The sequence below is a fragment of the Ictidomys tridecemlineatus genome, chromosome 14 (genome assembly GCF_052094955.1).
Source record: "Ictidomys tridecemlineatus isolate mIctTri1 chromosome 14, mIctTri1.hap1, whole genome shotgun sequence".
In the NCBI taxonomy this organism is placed as follows: domain Eukaryota; kingdom Metazoa; phylum Chordata; class Mammalia; order Rodentia; family Sciuridae; genus Ictidomys; species Ictidomys tridecemlineatus.
The window spans coordinates 6304096-6321937 of record NC_135490.1 but is presented as its reverse complement, the minus strand read 5'-3'; the positions used below and the strand labels follow the sequence as shown (position 1 = coordinate 6321937).

Here is a 17842-nt window from a genome sequence, read left to right as displayed (position 1 = left end):
CTTCTGTGGCTGAGCACCCAATAGTTTTTTTCTCAGTGCATGTGAACAATTCTGCCTATCATTATAGCAAGTCACATACATGAAGAAACAGGACATATTTCCTAAATTTTAAGTCATACTCAACATCTAGGATTAGGGGGGGTAAGAAAATACTGTGGAGTAATGAGGGAATGTACAGAACTATAGTGACAACCTCTAAGAAGAAAGCATGAAAATAAACATGACTTTTTAAGAAATAAAAATACTGTCTGAACAGAATTTAGAATTTGCCTTCTGTATAGCCCTTCAGACAGGGCCAAAATTTAATTTTCTCAGCATCTCATCTAGTTAAACAAATGCACAATTTAGAGTAAACAGAAGTCAATTTGTGATGCTATTTTGCTATCAATGCTGTTACATGTAATACAGGAAATGAAATAAAGAACCCCCATCTGTACTAATGGCTCAGTATAAAATCTGCATTTGAGCAAAGAACCTTATTGAAATTCTACTCCTACAATAGTTACACCTAGTGCTGGTTTTGTAAGCACTGCTACCTTAATGTATTTAACAGAACACTGGCATTCAGAATAGACTTAATAATTAAGACATGCCCCAAGTAAGTTTTACCATAACAAAACAAAACAAAAAAAAGTTTACTACCTTCAACTATAAAGGGTATCATTTTAAATCTGCATTAATTAAAACAGTTATGGATATATGTAAAATAATTAAAGCAAAGTTAACTGACATAACTAACATTCTCAATGATCACTTTATGATTTGAAAAGTAAAAACAAACACACACACATGCTTAAGACATCAATATTCTTACACAGGAAAAGAGCATTATGGCAAGAATCCATATTTTCGAATCTGAAAATTTTATTGAGACAAGATCAGCTTTTGTTTAAGAGTAAATCCTACTGGTTTTCAAAGAAAAAAACTTTTCAATCCATAAATTCCTACTGACTCAGATTATTTTCATGTGGTAAATATTTTTCTGCTATTTAAGTAGCTCAAAATCTCACTTAAAAATATGTTTAAACAACTCCAAAAGGTTTGATTAGCTTGGGGATTTATGATATTAATTTTACTATTAAAATTTTGAACCAGTTTAGCTAGGATATGTCAGTATGTTATTTAATGCCCTTTATCCCTACCTTTAAATATTGTTAAGTCTTAGAAAGGAAGGAAGTGGGACAGGGAACAGACATAGAAGAGTGAAGGCCCCTCTCTCTCTCTTTCAAGTTTTGCCATTACCATTCTGTGTGGAGTGGTTTCAGGACGAGGCGACCGCACACTTCGGATGACCTCAAAACCACACCTCATTTCAGGCTGAGGCCTCATGTCTTTCGCTTAGAGCTAAAAATAAAAATACATGTGAATGAACAAATGATCATGAAATGAAATTTCTAACATGACACTAAATTATAAAATATCGGAAGCCATTTTTTAATCCCAGAAAAATGAAAATATACATAATTCCACAGTCAAAATCCTATTTTAAATGGAAAGATGTCCCTTTTATTCTGCTGGCTGTTGGGAATAATAATGATAATTTAATTTCAAGTTGGGTCCATAAAGCTAGAGCAGTATTTTATTCACTTCCTGGGATTATGGCACATTTATTTATTTTTTATAGTCAAATATAACAATAACACTAATGAAGGTAATGAAGTTAAAACAGCAATTTCACTCCTCTCCTATAGATGCAAACCAAGTCAAGAAAGTACAACATTGAGCCATACCAAATACATGATCTGAAGAAACATGTTTTTGTGTATTCAGAATTCCAGTTCCAATAGCAATGCTCCAAAGTGTGTGATAATTAACCTGCTTCTGCAATAATCCAAAGAAAGACACTCACTCATTCACCAATAGGAAACAAGTGCTACAAGTTAAACGCAGCACAACAGATGGGGGACTCCAACCTGGCCTACAAGACTGCAGCCTTGGTGTCCGCATAACTGTGTGCCTCACGTATCAGCTACCAGGTGAGCTGTTTCCACCAGAGGTAGGAAGGCAAAAGGGCAGACATGTTACCTTTGTAAGCCTAAACAGGACAGTCTGTAGACTCTGAAAGTAAAGTCCACCGAGAACCCTGAACCTTTATGCTGTCGATAATGGACCTCTTTGGTGCCAAGTTTATGTTTTCAAATCGTATTATTAATCCTGAACGTCAACTCCTTATTTAAAGAATGCTGGTAGTTTTGATCCCAAACATAATGCCTCAGGCTATTTTGAAAGGTTAAATCAGCCAAGAACTTTCAAAAATCACTTACTACTACAGTATTCCATTCAAACGAAAATCTAATTTAAACTCAAAGATTCTTCTACCAAAGTTACACTTAAAGAATTGGCCCTAGGGGGCTGGGGATGTGGCTCAAGCGGTAGCGCGCTCGCCTGGCATGCGTGCAGCCCGGGTTCGATCCTCAGCACCACATACCAACAAAGATGTTGTGTCCGCCGAGAACAAAAAATAAATAAATATTAAAAATTCTCTCTCTCTATCCTCTCTCACTCTTTAAAAAAAAAAAAAAAGAATTGGCCCTGAGTAGAGTAAAATGAAGACAAATATCTTATAGATTTTTATATCATTCACAAATATCCATTAATTATAATTCATAAACACTGATTATTATTCATTTCTCTGCTGAGTTTATGTATACCAATGAAATTCTTTAATTTTGCCAGGATATAACACATTGTTATAAAACATCAAATTTATGCTCCTGATTCAATTTGGTCCCATCTTCAATGTAATAAACACATTTGTAAGTTAGTTTTTCTTTCAGAATTTTTTTAGGAAATCCAACTAATTTCAGTATCTAAACAAATATTACAAAGCCATATGTTTCAACTTTGAAGTCATAAATCTCAGGAACTGTGCTTTAAATTAATATACTGTAATTTATGCTAAAGTATCTAAAATGATGAAGAACTGTGAAGAATCCTATCTAGGTTCTGATCATCTCATGGTTTTAATCAAATCAGAGCTTGAGGTGTTCATTTCCTACTGATATTCTTGTGGAGATTCTACAAGTTTTACACTCCAATATACTCAAATTTTAAGCAAGGAAAATTTGAAACTACGCTGGTTTTATTTAAAGCAAACATCCAATTCCTCTTCCTTCACCAAGTGCTCGCTGAGCCCTTTCTGTCTGCAGTACATTTTTGAGAAAATGTAATGAAGTAAAAAGGGCAGGCATGTTACCTCTGTAGGCCTTAACACGACTTTTTCTACTTTAAGCTTTTTTATTTATTTATTTTTATTTATACATAACATTGGAATGCATTACAATTCTTAGTACATATATAAAGCTCAATTTTTCATATCTCTGGTTGTATACACAGTATAGTCATATCAATTTGTGTCTTCATACATGTACTTTGGATAATAATGATCATCACAGTCAACCATCATTAATTATCCCCTGCCCCCTCCCTTCCCCTCCCACCCCTCTGCCCTATCTAGAGTTTGTCTATTCCTCCCATGCTCCCTCTCCCTATCCCACTATGAATCAACTCCCTTATATCAAAGAAAACATTTGGCATTTGTTTTCTGGGGATTGCCTAACTTCACATTATCTTCTCTAACTCCATCCATTTACCTGCAAATGCCATGATTTTATTCTCTTTTATTGCTGAGTATAATTCCAATGTGCATATATGCCACATTTTTTTATGTATTCATCTACTAAATGGCATCTAGGTTGGTTCCACAGTTTTCCTATTAGCTATTGTGAATTGTGCTGCTATAAACATTGATGTGGCTGTGTCCCTGTAGTATGCTGTTTTTAAGTCCTTTGGGTACAGACCAAGGAGAGGGATAGCTGGGTCAGATGATGGGTCCCTTCCCAATTTTCCAAGGAATCTCCATACTGCTTTCCATATTGGCTGCACCAGTTTGCAGTCCCACCAGCAGTATGTAAGAGTGCCTTTTCCCCACATCTTCAACACCACTTATTGTTTGTAGGCATAATAGTTGCCATAAATGTTCATCATCATTACTTTAACATTTGCTTACTCCAAAACCCCAATATCCTCACCAACAGAGAGCCTACGGTTTAAGCTACAGTTCTTCTTGGGTCATACTGACACCATACTAGAGGCTCCAAGTGCTTCCCAGAGCTCCCATCTCCCCTCAGACCTACCAGCCTCATCCCTGCTACAGTCACAGCTAAACTATATTCCAACCACTTTGTGTTTTGCTCAAAGTGAGCCACAGTCCACAATGACAAATACTGTGGCAATTCCAGGAGACAAGTTTCAGTTCCAGAGCTTTCCCCAGCTGCACTCTGGTAGGGGCCTGTGGTGAAGCAGTGCTGTCTGGAAGACCCCCTTCAGCTCACATCTCTACCCACAGCCTTCGGTTACAGTAAGCAAAACCTCCATTGGGTTTTACAAGGAGTGGTGTGATGAAGTCTTCCACCTGACAAGATCAAGAAATTCTAATGAGTTACTTCTAAATTTGACAAATAATAGAATGGAATTTCTATAAAAACAATTCTTATTTCAACATACACTGAATACAATGTCAACCACATTCTCCAAAAAATGAACAGAGCTAGCCCCTGCCCCATGCCGCAGCTGACACAGTCCTTCCTTGGCTCCTCATCCAAGCAGAAGCCAGCAGCTTTCTTACCTTATGTGGGAGACTAACTCAACATTCACCTTGCCATCTGTATACGACATTAAGCCCAACACATTCACCAGTCAGAAAAACCTCAAATTTAAGAATTCTGTGGGAGTAAGACAGAGGGCTCAGAAACTGGCATCGAAACAAATAGCTAGCCATTTGGAAGACAACCCTACTGCTTAAGCCAAAGTATGTTTCAAACACAGCACATTTAAAGTAAAATAAATAAATAAAAATACTTGAATAAAACATGGGTAAAATGTTCAAAAATACCTTTTGAAGCACAGGAAGGAGTTTAACAATGATGTTAAACCTAGAAGTCAAAAAAGGATATAATTGTTTTTTTTTTAAAGGTAGAATACCATAACAAAAAAATACATAAAAACAAAACAAACTGAGAAAAATACTTGTAGCCAATATTAATAAAGACAAGAGTTTTTAGAATTTGCCAAAACAAGGCAAACAACCAATGAAATATGTGCAACAACTACAGATAATTCACCAAGGGGAAAAAGATGACCAGTAACTATATGAACACACTTTCAAAACCACTCAAAACTAAAAGAAACCCACTCCAAAATGAAATGCCAGCAGACTGACAGGGATCATCAAAAGTGTGGGGACACAGAACAAAAGGTAGGTATTTCAGTTCTTGGCAGACTTTTTAATCCCAGTAGCCACAGGATGATCTGAGTGGTGCTGAATTAGCCCAAAACATCAGTTAAACACAGGGATTTTTACACAAAGCAAATAAAAATGTACTCTCGTATTCTTGTACTAAATTGCCAAATCATCTTTTTTTATTACTATGTTATAAAATTTAAATGCTACTGATAAAATTCTTATCCTTTTCATGTTCTGTTTAAAATGGCTCAAAGATCAGACTGTATATTTGAAGCTCAAAGTGTCTATACATCAGAATACTTCTACCTTCCTATGTCTGGTTCTCTTGGTAATAAATCAGGATGTTTTACAGGCCTTTGATGCCTCAGTCCTGTGAAAGGAACTGCGTTCTCTAAAAGAAATTATTAGACTAACAACTAGAACAGCTTGTAAGTGGGTGGCATATTCCAACCACGATGAAAACAAAAGTACCTGTCTCCAGGCCATAGATGAGAATCTCACAGTCTTAATACAGCATTGCTCATGATAAACTTATGCTCCAGGAAGTGGACACCACAGTGTTTCTCACATTACTGACCTCACAATGGTCAGTAACTGAGACTTTTTTTTTGAAGTTCCCAACAACATGGCAACAAGCATGACCATTTTGGCCTATCATGAGAAATTAACAACATGAATGACCACTGAACATATTCATATTTTCCTAGTTCCATCAGTAACTGTCCCAACACAAAGGAGGGCAGCCGAGAGGACTTTCTAAGAGAAGCTCCCTTCCCTGCCTGCACACTGGAAAGCAACATCCTCCCATCCCAAGGCTCACCCTTGCTCCATTCTGTACCAGTCCACATCTCTCCTCCAGGGACACATCCATCAGTTATGGAAAAGGTGAATGGCCACAGTAAATCCACAATGACAAATTTACTCTTCTAAACTGAATTGATCAATTAGTAGTTTTTAAATTTTTGCCTTAGGGAAATCTTCAAGTATATACAAATAGAACAGAACTATGGATTTTCACCCTATTTAACAATTATCAATATTCTGTCATTTCTGGGTCACCTACAACTCCACTCACTCCTCACCCCACAATTCAGTAGCAATTATTTGTCTTTCCCACCTGAAGTAAAATTACAATTAAGTAATATGGGTTTGTGGTTATTGTTGCTTTTATCGTCTTAACCATCTTTAAGCAAACAGTTCAATAGGATTAAGCACATTAACATGTTATATCATCACCATATCCATCTCTGTAACTTTTTTCATATTGCAATTTGGACGCATTCCTCTTCCCTTTAGCTTCTATTAACCTCCTTTCTACTTTCTGTCTCTGTAATAACATAGGGCCTCAAAAATGGAATCATACAGTGTATCTCTGACTGGCTGACTTCACTTAGCATGATACCTTCAAAGTTCAGCCCTGTGGTGATATTCCATTCATGCATCAATGGACACTTGGGCTGCTCCCAACTTAGGCTCTTATGCATAATGCTGTTATGAACATGGTTGTTCATCTCTCTTTAGGTCTTTGCTTTCAATTTTGGGGGGTATATATCCAGAAGTGGAATTGCCGAGTCATGTGGCCATTCTATTACTGTTTTCCACAATAATGCCAGTTTACATTCCTATCAACAGTGCACAGGGTGGTAATCTTATCTTTAAGGCAACTAGCACTTGAAAACAATTGGGGGTATAAGAAGTGTACTCAATACACATTATCTATGTGGTTAGCTTAACACTAAAAATATTAATAATGCAGGACTTTAAAAGACACACAAAGTAAAAATGTAAACGTAATGGAAAGCTATCTGAGACTCCCAACGGAAAACTAACCTAAAACAACTATGAGTATTCAAGTAGCCTTCACATACCAGCTACATAAGTAAGCAAACTCAGATTTGTTGATGTTCTTATCATGGGCATAAAAATAAACACTAGTTCCAAATAACAAAAACGGCCTAACAAAGTATCTGTAAGAACTTTAAAAAGTCAAATAACAACTTTTGGGAAAGATTTTGTTTGTTTGTTTGTTTGTAGTGCTGGGGCTTCAACCCAGGCCTACCACTGAGCCACATCCCCAGTTCAGGAAAACTCTTAAAATATCATCCACCTATATCTCCTAGAACAACACTGTTTTAAGTCAGCATTCTACAGTTCCCCCTCAAATAAACAACTACCCATGGGCATCATCTTCTAAAGTCTGACACTATGTATGTAGTGCTGGTACTGTTATGTTCCCAGGGGTTTTGAAAGCTAGGCAACAAAAATGGAACAGTATGGAACTATTATCTAACAATGGAATAAACAAAATTTATTAATTCTATGTTACAATTTAAGTATTTCAAATTCAAAGGACACAATATCCTGCACAATAACAAAACTGTTCATAAAAGCTATCAATTAACCATAAATGTTTATTTTTGAAGCCTCAATTCTGCTACACTGATGTATGTATTTACCTTGCACCAGTATCAACTACAATATTTTTGTAATAATCAGTGCCCAAGTTTTCTCCTTTATTAAATTTAAAAGAAGTATAAATATATATGTATTTTTTCTTGACAACTTGGTTTAAGTTGCCAACAACCATCTCATTGCAGACTTATGCTCTTACTGTAAAGTTAAACTTGGATGACGGTACCTTTAGGACCATCTTCTACATACAATCTGAAGCCTGTTAGTTTCCTCAACAATACCATCACCAAACTCAAAGTAGATCCAAGAAGAGACATAATCATAGCTGGTACATATGATGACTAAAAACTGTGCAGAGTTTAAGATACATCGCTATAAAATGGGCCCTTTGTATCCATGGGTTCTGTAACCATGGACTCAACTAATGGCAGAGCAAAAATCACTTAAGAAAAATTGTGCTGAACATAAACAGACTTATTTTCTTGTCATTATTTCCTAGTCAACATAACAACTATTTATATAACATTTACATTGTACTAGGTATTTGAAGTAACCTACAAATAATTCAAAGAATCACTCAGAAGATTGGGTAATTTTTATGCATATACTACACTATTTTATACAAGAGACTTGAGGATTTGGGTATCGCCTAGAACCAAACTCCCTTAGACACTGAAGGTCCTGAATACATACATACATATATATATATATATATACACACACACACACACACACATAATATATATTAATATCTGTACTTTGGCTTTTTTAAAAGGTTGAATCTTCGTGAAGAACATAACACCAACACCGCTACCCTCCAAAAAAGGACCAAAGGAAAAAAGAAAAAAACATCCTATTCTTCTTTTTGTTGATTGGCAGATACTACCTGGAAAAAAATGCACTGCAACAGTTCTTCATGTTTCAGTTGTCTCCACCACCAAGTACCAGAACTGATGCTCTCCTCTCTTTTCTGGGACTCCTCTTCCCTCATGCTGTCCATGGCTTAGCACCTTACTATCTACTCAGATGATCCTTCCTCAGGGAGGACCATCCAGACACACCCAACAAAAACAGCTCTGCTCACTGATTCCACCCCAACCAATCTGTAGCCCCTTCTTTATCCTGTGTGAGCTTTCTTGCAAGCACAATTTACTACCAAAGACTGTACTCTGACGTATTTATTTTCTATCTTCCCTCCTAGAATGATTCTAATTTTTTGACATTTACATATAAAACTGTATCACTCAAGGGGGAGAAAAAAAACTTCAATACAATTCTACATGAAGAATTCATTTTACCAATATGGAAACTGAACCCTCCATCTGCTAAACAGTAAGCCAGGACCTGGCTATAGCTAAGTTTCTACGCTTAATCTCAGAGGGACTCTCAAGATCATATAACTCAGAGCTTCAAGGCCAGCTCAGTGTGAACACAGCCATACTTCAATCAAACACAGAACGTAACTGGCTATAAGCAAGCACTCATTTCTTGAAGTACAGAGTCACAGGCAAAAGCTGAAGATAATTATTACAGAGGCTCCTCAACACAATTAGAATAAAAATCTCTGTCAAAGCTCAAGAAACTACACCGACTGTTCAACTGACCAAGCAATTGTAAAAACTAAACTCTTTGAGTGCAACAACACTTTAGGGTTGGCTGAGGTGAACATGAATGAAAAGAAAAAAGCTAAAAACACAGTGATATGTGGGTAGCACAGGAAGTCCACCAAGGGGATGCTGAACACAAGAGGAAGAGAGAAAGCAGGCCATGAATAAAAGCTCATTGAAAGGGTAGCTACTACATAATTTCCAGGGCCTAGTGCATAATGAAAATGAAGGGCACTTTTAAAAATGATTATGAACCTCAAGATGGCAACAAGAACCTGTTAAACGCAGCATGGGCCTTGTGTGAGCGCACAGCAAGAATGGAAATGCAGAATCAAGCCATCCACAAGTGCAGAGGAGACCTTCACAGAGGCTGTGGACACCCGGGCCCAGCAATGTCCAGCTATGTCCTCAGACTCGCCTGGGAGCTGGAGGAGGATATACTTTTAAATCAAGGGGAGGGAAAAGGATAACTGCATTAAGATCTTAAAAACACATTTCTGTGGTTGAGTACAAGATTAATTACGAGAACAGATGGGCACTTACTTAAGGCAGGAAATGGAATTGATAAGTTTTGTTGCAGGGTCATAATGAAGATGTTCTGGAGTCTGTCACTACCCAGGAAAGATCAATATGGCTCCCTGAGAGCAAGATGACAAGAACCCTATACATCAGATCTGAAATGCGCGACATAAAGAGAGACAGCAGAGAGATGCCAAAGACAGATTCTTCCCTATGCACTAACTGCTTAGGGTTAGTCACTGTTTAAAAAAAAAAGAAGGAAGGAAAGAAGGGAAGGAGGGAGGCTGGGTTATTATCAGGGAAACAGATGGAGTCTGGGGTTAGAAAGCAGAAAGTTTCCTAACAGAATGAATCTTGGGAGAGTTAAAGTTTAAAACTAGGAAGTTAAAAAAGAAGCCTACAAAATTCCCAGCTATGTCACCATTCCAGATGACACATCTGTCTATTTTTGAGTTCATCTCCCAACTTCTGAAATGTTGTGATATATTCAACCAAGACTGCCACGTTTTTAATCACCTACATTAAATTTATTTTCCTGAGAGCTTAAGCCAAAGAAGCTTTATTAGAAAGAAAACGTATATGGAAGTTTCCAAGCAAGTTTCACAACACTACATTGAAAGCATTCCCTGCTTCCCATGCTGTGCACATCTGGGCCACATTAGGAATGAAACTTTAACTTAAACCTTCCTTGCCTTATTTCTAACATAAAACAAGACAACATTAAGACACTACCAGTAAGAACGACTTAAATCTGATGTCTGTCTGGAGGAGGTTCCCAGCTGGTGTGACGCAGTGCTATTTTATAAGTTCTGAAACAGAAGTCACTGCTTGGTACAAAAGAGACACCAACCTCCTAAGGTTTGTGGCTTTAACTGGGTGCCATTAGACATGACTGCTATTGGCTTTCTTCAACCTTCCTCTATCTCTAAGAACCCTCCTTGGGTTTCCACCACTGCGTTCATTGGAACCTGCCTCCAGAAAACAACAGATTTTGCAAGCAAAGCAGCAAAAGAAGACAAAGCTGTATAAAGCCAACCAAAGTATGGGGCAGGGTGCACAGAATTTCTTGATAGAGCAGAACAATTAAAGAAGCATCTGAAGGATAGACAGAAAACCAGGAAAACAGTGAAACATGGACAATCAAGTCCAGCTGATGATGAATCACAGGAATGGAGAAGGAGAATCAGGTGATCCTGAAACAAAGAAACTGCAGAATCCATTTTAAGATGTTACTGATATAAAGTAACCAAATGAAAATGGAGTGATGCTGCCCTCTTGAAGGAGCCAAATAAGCACTCAAAGAGGCTGTGAAATTGCTATTAAATCTCATCATTACATGGGCACCATGGAAAGGATCCCTATTATTTGGGCCATCTAGTACAGAAAAATGTTATTTGATCTGAACAAAATGTTGAGCTTTAGCAACAGAAGCAAACAACTCAACATTTTGTTCAGATCTTCTCCTGACCTTGTTTCTATGTGGCTATGTGAAAGTGAAAACTTCTAAGTACTTACTCCAACTTGCTAGAAAGACAAGACTTCCACTATTTTCACTGATGAAATGGACCCTCTGTGTGGTTCAGTCAAAGTGAAGCTGCACACAGAATTAAGATAGAATTTCTACTTCAAACCTAAGATAAAAATAAGGTTTTGGGAGCTACAAATATACACTGTGTTCTAGATTATGCCATTGGTTGAACATCTGAGAAACAAATTTATATTCCTTTGCTAGAAGACCATGCCTATGCAGCAATGCTTTTGTTTGTTGTTTCGTTTCTGGGGATTTGGGGGGCGGGGTACTGGGGACTGAACGCAGGGGCACTTTACAACCGAGGTATGCACCCACCCCTGTAATTTTATTTACTTTGAGACAGGGTCTAAGTTTCTCAAGCCCTCACTCAATTGCTGAGACTGGCCTTGAACTTGTGAGCCTGCTGCCTAAACCTCCCAATTCATTAGGATTACAGGAGTTGCTGGGATGATAGACTTCTGTCACTGTGCCCAGCCTGGGCAGCAATGTTTAAACTACACTTGGACACCACTCCAAACAACCTAACAGAAGCAGACTCCTGAGAGCATGGGAAGAAAACCAGTGGTACTTCAGAGGTATGATGATGGTATCATTGTAGGTACACCAGTTAGAGAAGTGGAGTTTCTCATTTCCAAAAGGCCTGTGGACCCACCTGAGCTGATTCTAACATCCCAGATGATCTCTAAAACCCTACTGTCCTGGATCTCAGAGCCACTGAAATGACATGAATGGACATCCATGAATATTTTTATACATCTCACTTCAGAGTTCCTTTAAGGTTTTTTTTTTTTAATATATATATTTTTAAGTTGTTGATAGACCTTTATTTATTTATTTATATGCAATGCTGAGAATCAAACCCAGCCGCACACATGCCAGGCAAGTGCACTTACTGCTGAGCCATAGCCCCAGCCCCTCATTTAAGTTTTATAATGTATTTTCCTCCGTTATCTAGTAAATGCTCTAATTAACAATAATTGTAATATAATGGGTTATAAGGAAATGAGCAATGTGTGACTGACATAAAAACAAATTACCCAGTAAAGAATATTTAACATTTATAGATGTACAAATATTTTCAAAATTTTTGAGTGATAGTTTTTGCAAGGAGCATTTATAATTTTCTTTTACTAAAATAAGGCTTTACCATTTGGGGGAAAAAAATCTTAAACATTCTCCTTAGTGTAAAATTTAATTACTGTACTAAAAAATTTAAAATGATAAGTCTCTTTACTCTCAGGAATGGTCAATAAAACAACAAGAGTACTGTGGTTAATTTAGAAAGATTCTGAATTGTATTGTAGCCAGTGTCTTATTGGTTTGTAATAGGCTGTTTTTTTTTTTTCTGGGGAGGTCTAATTTCTTTAAGGGCAGCAAGCTTTTATATTTAAAAGTGATACCTTTCACTGTGTGATCTCAAGAGAAAGACATTCTAAATTAGGCATTGTCTTTACCTTAAAGAAGAAAACTGCCTATTTCAGTGTCTTTTTGAAGCAAGACTGACCAAACAGGTGGTAAGTATACATTTTTAAAATAAGTGTCACATACTGTAATGTGAAACTTTGCTAATAAGAAAATGGCTTCTCTTTGGATTATGGAAAGTTTCTTCTGTGTTTCTAGGGAGGTGTGTGTGTGTGTGTGTGTGTGTGTGTGTGTGTGTGTGTCTGTGTGTCTCAAAGAACAGTTTGTCCAGGCCACATATATTTCTTTCTTTCTTTTTTTTTTTTTCAGGCCATATATATTTTCAAGATAATGCTTCAAGAAAGCTTTAGAAATGACGTCCTATTTAATCGTAAAATATAAACATGACATTATTTTAGTATCTTCAAGTAAATAATCGCTAGTTGTGCCTTGTATACCTGCACTGGCTATATATGAAAAAGGTTATTAACTTAGCTAGAATGAAAGAGATTCCTTAATTACTACAAAGTTCTACCTTGCAATGCTATAGTAACCTGCATTTTAAAATATATTTGCACATTTTAGATATCACACTATATGGTGGCCTTTGGGTTTTCTGTATGTTTTTGTTGATATTAAATGAAAATCACAGGCCTGAAAAACAATTTGATGTTTTTGCTAATTCAGAGTAAATAAAAAATACTCATTTTTTTGCCGGGTACAGTGGTGCACACCTGAAATTCCAATGGCTCAGAAGGAAAGAGACAAGAGAATTGCAAGTTCAAAGCAACCCTCAACAACTTATCAAGGCCCTAAGCAACTAAAGGCCCAGTGACAACTAAAAAATAAAAAAGAAAGAAGGAAGGGAGGGAAGGAAGGGAGGGAGGGAAGGGAGGGAGGGAGGGAAGGTGGGAGGAGGCAAGCCAGCTGGCTCAACTGGTTAAGCCTAGCAAATATCCCAAAATCCAAAAAATCTCCAAAATCTGAAAACATTTCTGATACCAAACATTTTGGATAAGGGATACTCAGTCTCTGTTTACCTTCTCATTTTCATCCTGAAATTCAAAGGGTAAAGAGACATCAATTTAATAATAAACTCCTTATTGTAACGTCAATATAATAATGTACTCTCAACTTAGGAAATCAAATAGCACAAAACAATTGTAAAAAATGCCTGCTGCTATCATTATTTTATAAAATATTATCATTTCATTGTGTCCCTAAAACATCCACTATTAGTAAGACTATAATAAATGCTCCATTTTCCAAAAGGAAAAACTATAAACCAAAAAGATTATTTAAGTATCTGCAATAAGGCAGATCCGACATCTATCAATGACACCTTCTTCTTTCCATAATCAATGCATCTATCACAACTGAAAAGAACATTTATACCAAAACTATTATTTCTCCTCTCGTCCTCTCTGGAAATGATAAAGCTAGAGATGAAATATCCAGAGAAAGGAAAATGGGCTCCTTCAGGTGATGAAGTCAAGCTGCAATTCCACCCCTCAATGGAAGCCAAGGTCCTTGGAGAACAAAGAAGATTATAACTGGAATGATACGTGCATCTAGCTCCTTTCAAGTCTCAACTATGGATCACTTCATTATTGTTCTTTTAAAATGGTAAAAGCCTGACTCTTCCGGTGACAAAGGCTCTAAGTCATTTGTTCCAGAATTCCCCAATGTTGGTATCCCAACTTATTAAGTGAAAAAAAAAAATTGGGGGGGGGACCAGGAATTGAACCCAAGGATATTTGACCACTGAGCCACATCCTCATCCCCATTTTATATTTTATTTAGAAACAAGGTCTGAGTTGCTTAGCTCCTCACTTTTGCTGAAGCTGGCTTTGAACTTATGATCCTCCTGCCTCGGCCTCCTGAGCCACTGGGATCACAGGCATGTGCCACCGTGCCCTGCCAATTTTTGATTAACATCTTTTTCTTTTTTTTTTTTAAAGAGAGAGTGAGAGAGGAGACAGAGAGAGATAGAGAGAGAATTTTTAATATTTATTTTTTAGTTCTCGGCGGACACAGCATCTTTGTTGGTATGTGGTGCTGAGGATCGAACCCGGGCCGCACGCATGCCAGGCAAGCGCGCTACCACTTGAGCCACATCTCCAGCCCTTTGATTAACATCTTGAAGGACAAAGATTGCTTCCTTGGAAGACAATCTTTTCCATTTCAGAGTAGCTCTGCTAGAAGTCATAATGGTACTATGTAATTTAGGACAAATCAACAGTATCACAATGCACTAACGACTTCATGAGAAGGCCACTCATTTGTTTTCTACTTTTCAATGATAAGAAATCCCAAAGTCAGGCATCACCAATATAGTCAACATCACCACCCAGAGCCTGGCCTGATCTTTTCACTCTGTCATCAGCTCATGGTTTAGCAATCCTTACAGTTTCAAGATGGCTTCCATCATTTCAGACATGACAATGTCCAGTGAAAGATCATTTCTTCTTGAGTCTTTTTATTGAAGTCAATACTTACTCACAAAAGACCTCTAATACATGTCTGCTATAATATGAATATAGCTTATTCCCAAAAAGACTCATGCTGAGGCTTCGCCCCCACTGTAATGGTATTGAGAAGCAGTAGGACTGTTAAGAAGAAGGTGGAGCCAACATGCACATAAAGGGTGTAATGTCTTCTTCTTGAGACTGTATTAGTTCTTGCTGGAATGTCAGGTTGTGAAACAGGTCAGTCTCTTCCATCCCCTCTCTGGCATGTACTCTTCCACCTGCACTTGCCTTCCTTCTGCTTTCCCACTGTAATACAATGCAGCATGAAACCCTTAAAAGAATTCTAACAGAAGCTAGCACTATGCTCTTCCAACTCTGAGTTGGAAGTAAATAAGTAAACTCTTCCAACTCTCTCTTTCAAGTATACAGCCTCAGGTAATTTGTTGCAACCACAGAAAATGGACTAAGAAAATGTCTTCTTGAACAGAGGTACAGCTGGGTAAGGAAAATGGGTCTATCCCGATTGGTTGGCATCAATCACAATTTGCTCTCCCACCTCCCCTACCACTACCAAGATTGTACCTTTCTTGAAAGACAAAGTTATACTAGGAAGCCACATGATAAAATCAAGGTTCCATCAGGAGAAAGAATGGGGCAGACGGACAAACAAGCAAGTGATCAACATTTGTGACAGGTATATGAAATAAAAATCTCTTCTTGCAGTAATTTCTTTCTTTCAACCATCTGATAACACTTGATCTGATCTTTAGATCTAATGAGAGAAATCCCTATTCCCCTGATGTACTACAAATTCTGTACATGAAGCTACCATGTTCCTTCCTCTAAATTTTTTTTCCTTGTTAAATATTCCTCTTACTGTCAGGTACAGTTCCAGACCTACAAGTCCAACTACTCAGGCAGGAGGATAGTAGGTTCAAGGCAAGGCTCAGCAACTTAGCAATACCCTGTCTTAAACTTAAAGTTCTTATTTATTTGTTCACTGGTTTACTTATTTACTTACATAGATGGATACAATGCCTTTATATATTTATTTTTATGTGGTGCTGAGGATCGAACCCAGTGCCTCCCACATGCTAGGCAACTCTACCACTGAGTTATATCCCCAGCCCAAATTTAATATTTTTTAAAGGGCTGAAAATATAACTCAATGGTAGAGTACTCCTGGGTTAAATCCCCAGTATCACACACACATGCACACATATCATCTTTTTGTGTATGGTAGTTCTACATCTCTGTATCTGCATGTTTTACCACCCTGAGCTCACTTGGCTTACCAACAACCCCCAGAGAATGCCCAGGACCTTTTTAAATGTTTAGTATCAAGTACAACACTAATATTTCCAGTATACAACCTAACATTATGTTGCTTCTATGGTACTATCCCTCTAGAGACTCACTTGTTGGAAACTATATATTTATCCTTTTTGAAAGTATCTGTTGAGTCTGACCTTTTACAAGCTATATTTTGGCTTTATTTTTTAATGAAAAAAGTGCACAACTCTGCATTTTTAGTTATGTTGTACTTCACTACAAAACTTTGGCCTACCTTGCGAACCTATCCAGGTCTTAAAATTTTTAAATTCTTTAGTTCTAAAACCTAATGTCTCCGCCATTCTCCTGGTTTTCAGTGATAGAAATTCAAACTTAGAAAAGCTCATTCAGATTTATTTCTCAGCTTTTGCAGAGCAGGGCCCTGTCTCCTAAAAACATACATAAAAACAAAACACGTCTTGACTTGCAGGAGGCCTTCTAAGACTGCAGTCGCTTGTTCAGCTTCCAAGATCCAGAAACTGCTCTTCACAGGAGTCAGCAAAACCCATGAAGGGCAGAATCACCTGTGGGCTCAAATACTTCCAATGGACTAAAACCAGAGGAAAATAGATTCAACAAATGTTCCGTGAAAGTTCTAATGGCTGAGGAGACTCGGAGGAAAACAAAAAATACCCAAGGTCCACAAGCCAACGAGCATCTCCTCCCAGCCCCCAGACAAACCCTGTTGGAAATTGAGATATATAATTGCAGGGAACCAGAGAATGGAGTCATTTGTTCAGGGCATCCTTTCCACATAAGCATGCTAAAAAAGGAATCCATATTACAATCAAATGTTCTTTTAGTGGGCTTGGAAGTCAAGCAAGTAGTTCTCTAAAATACATTCAACAGCCAAACAGAGTGGCACATGCCTGTAATCACAGCAGCTCTGGAGGCTGAGGCAGGAAAATCCCAAGTTCAAAACCAGCCTCAGCAACTTAGTGAGGGCCTAAGCAACACAGTGAGACCCTGTCTCAAAATTAAAATATAAAAAAGGGCTAGGGATATGGCTTCGTGGTTAGTCCAACTGAGTTCAATCACCAGTACCAAAAATAAAAATAAAAATGAATAAACAAGTTAATAAAAAATAAAATATATTCAACAGCCATCAAGGTATTCTACAACAGGATTAGACCCCAATACAACAGAGTACTAAATAGGGTCTAACAGGCACTTGGGCAAACACTTTAAAAACTGCTTCAATTACATGAGGCAACTAACCAACTTCTTTGCTGACAGCCCCACTTCTTCCTGAGACCTAAGGCATTCCACCAGGCTTGGCCAAATTCAGCTGGCCTGAAAGTTTTCCTGTCAGACAGGCCTGGAG

The 17842-nt window shown here is 37.6% G+C and overlaps 1 protein-coding gene and 1 long non-coding RNA gene across 2 annotated transcripts in view; both read right to left on the bottom strand.

Annotated features, from left to right (window-relative positions):
* Xkr6 (XK related 6) overlaps positions 1 to 17842 on the bottom strand; it is a 270046-nt gene that overhangs the window by 197010 nt on the left and 55194 nt on the right. The window lies entirely within an intron of this gene.
* Positions 1 to 17842, bottom strand: part of LOC110599386 (uncharacterized) — a 73048-nt gene that overhangs the window by 1139 nt on the left and 54067 nt on the right. The window contains exon 3 of the long non-coding RNA XR_002485325.3: positions 1243 to 1344. This is a non-coding gene — a long non-coding RNA (uncharacterized LOC110599386). The remainder of the gene's footprint in view (positions 1 to 1242; positions 1345 to 17842) is intronic.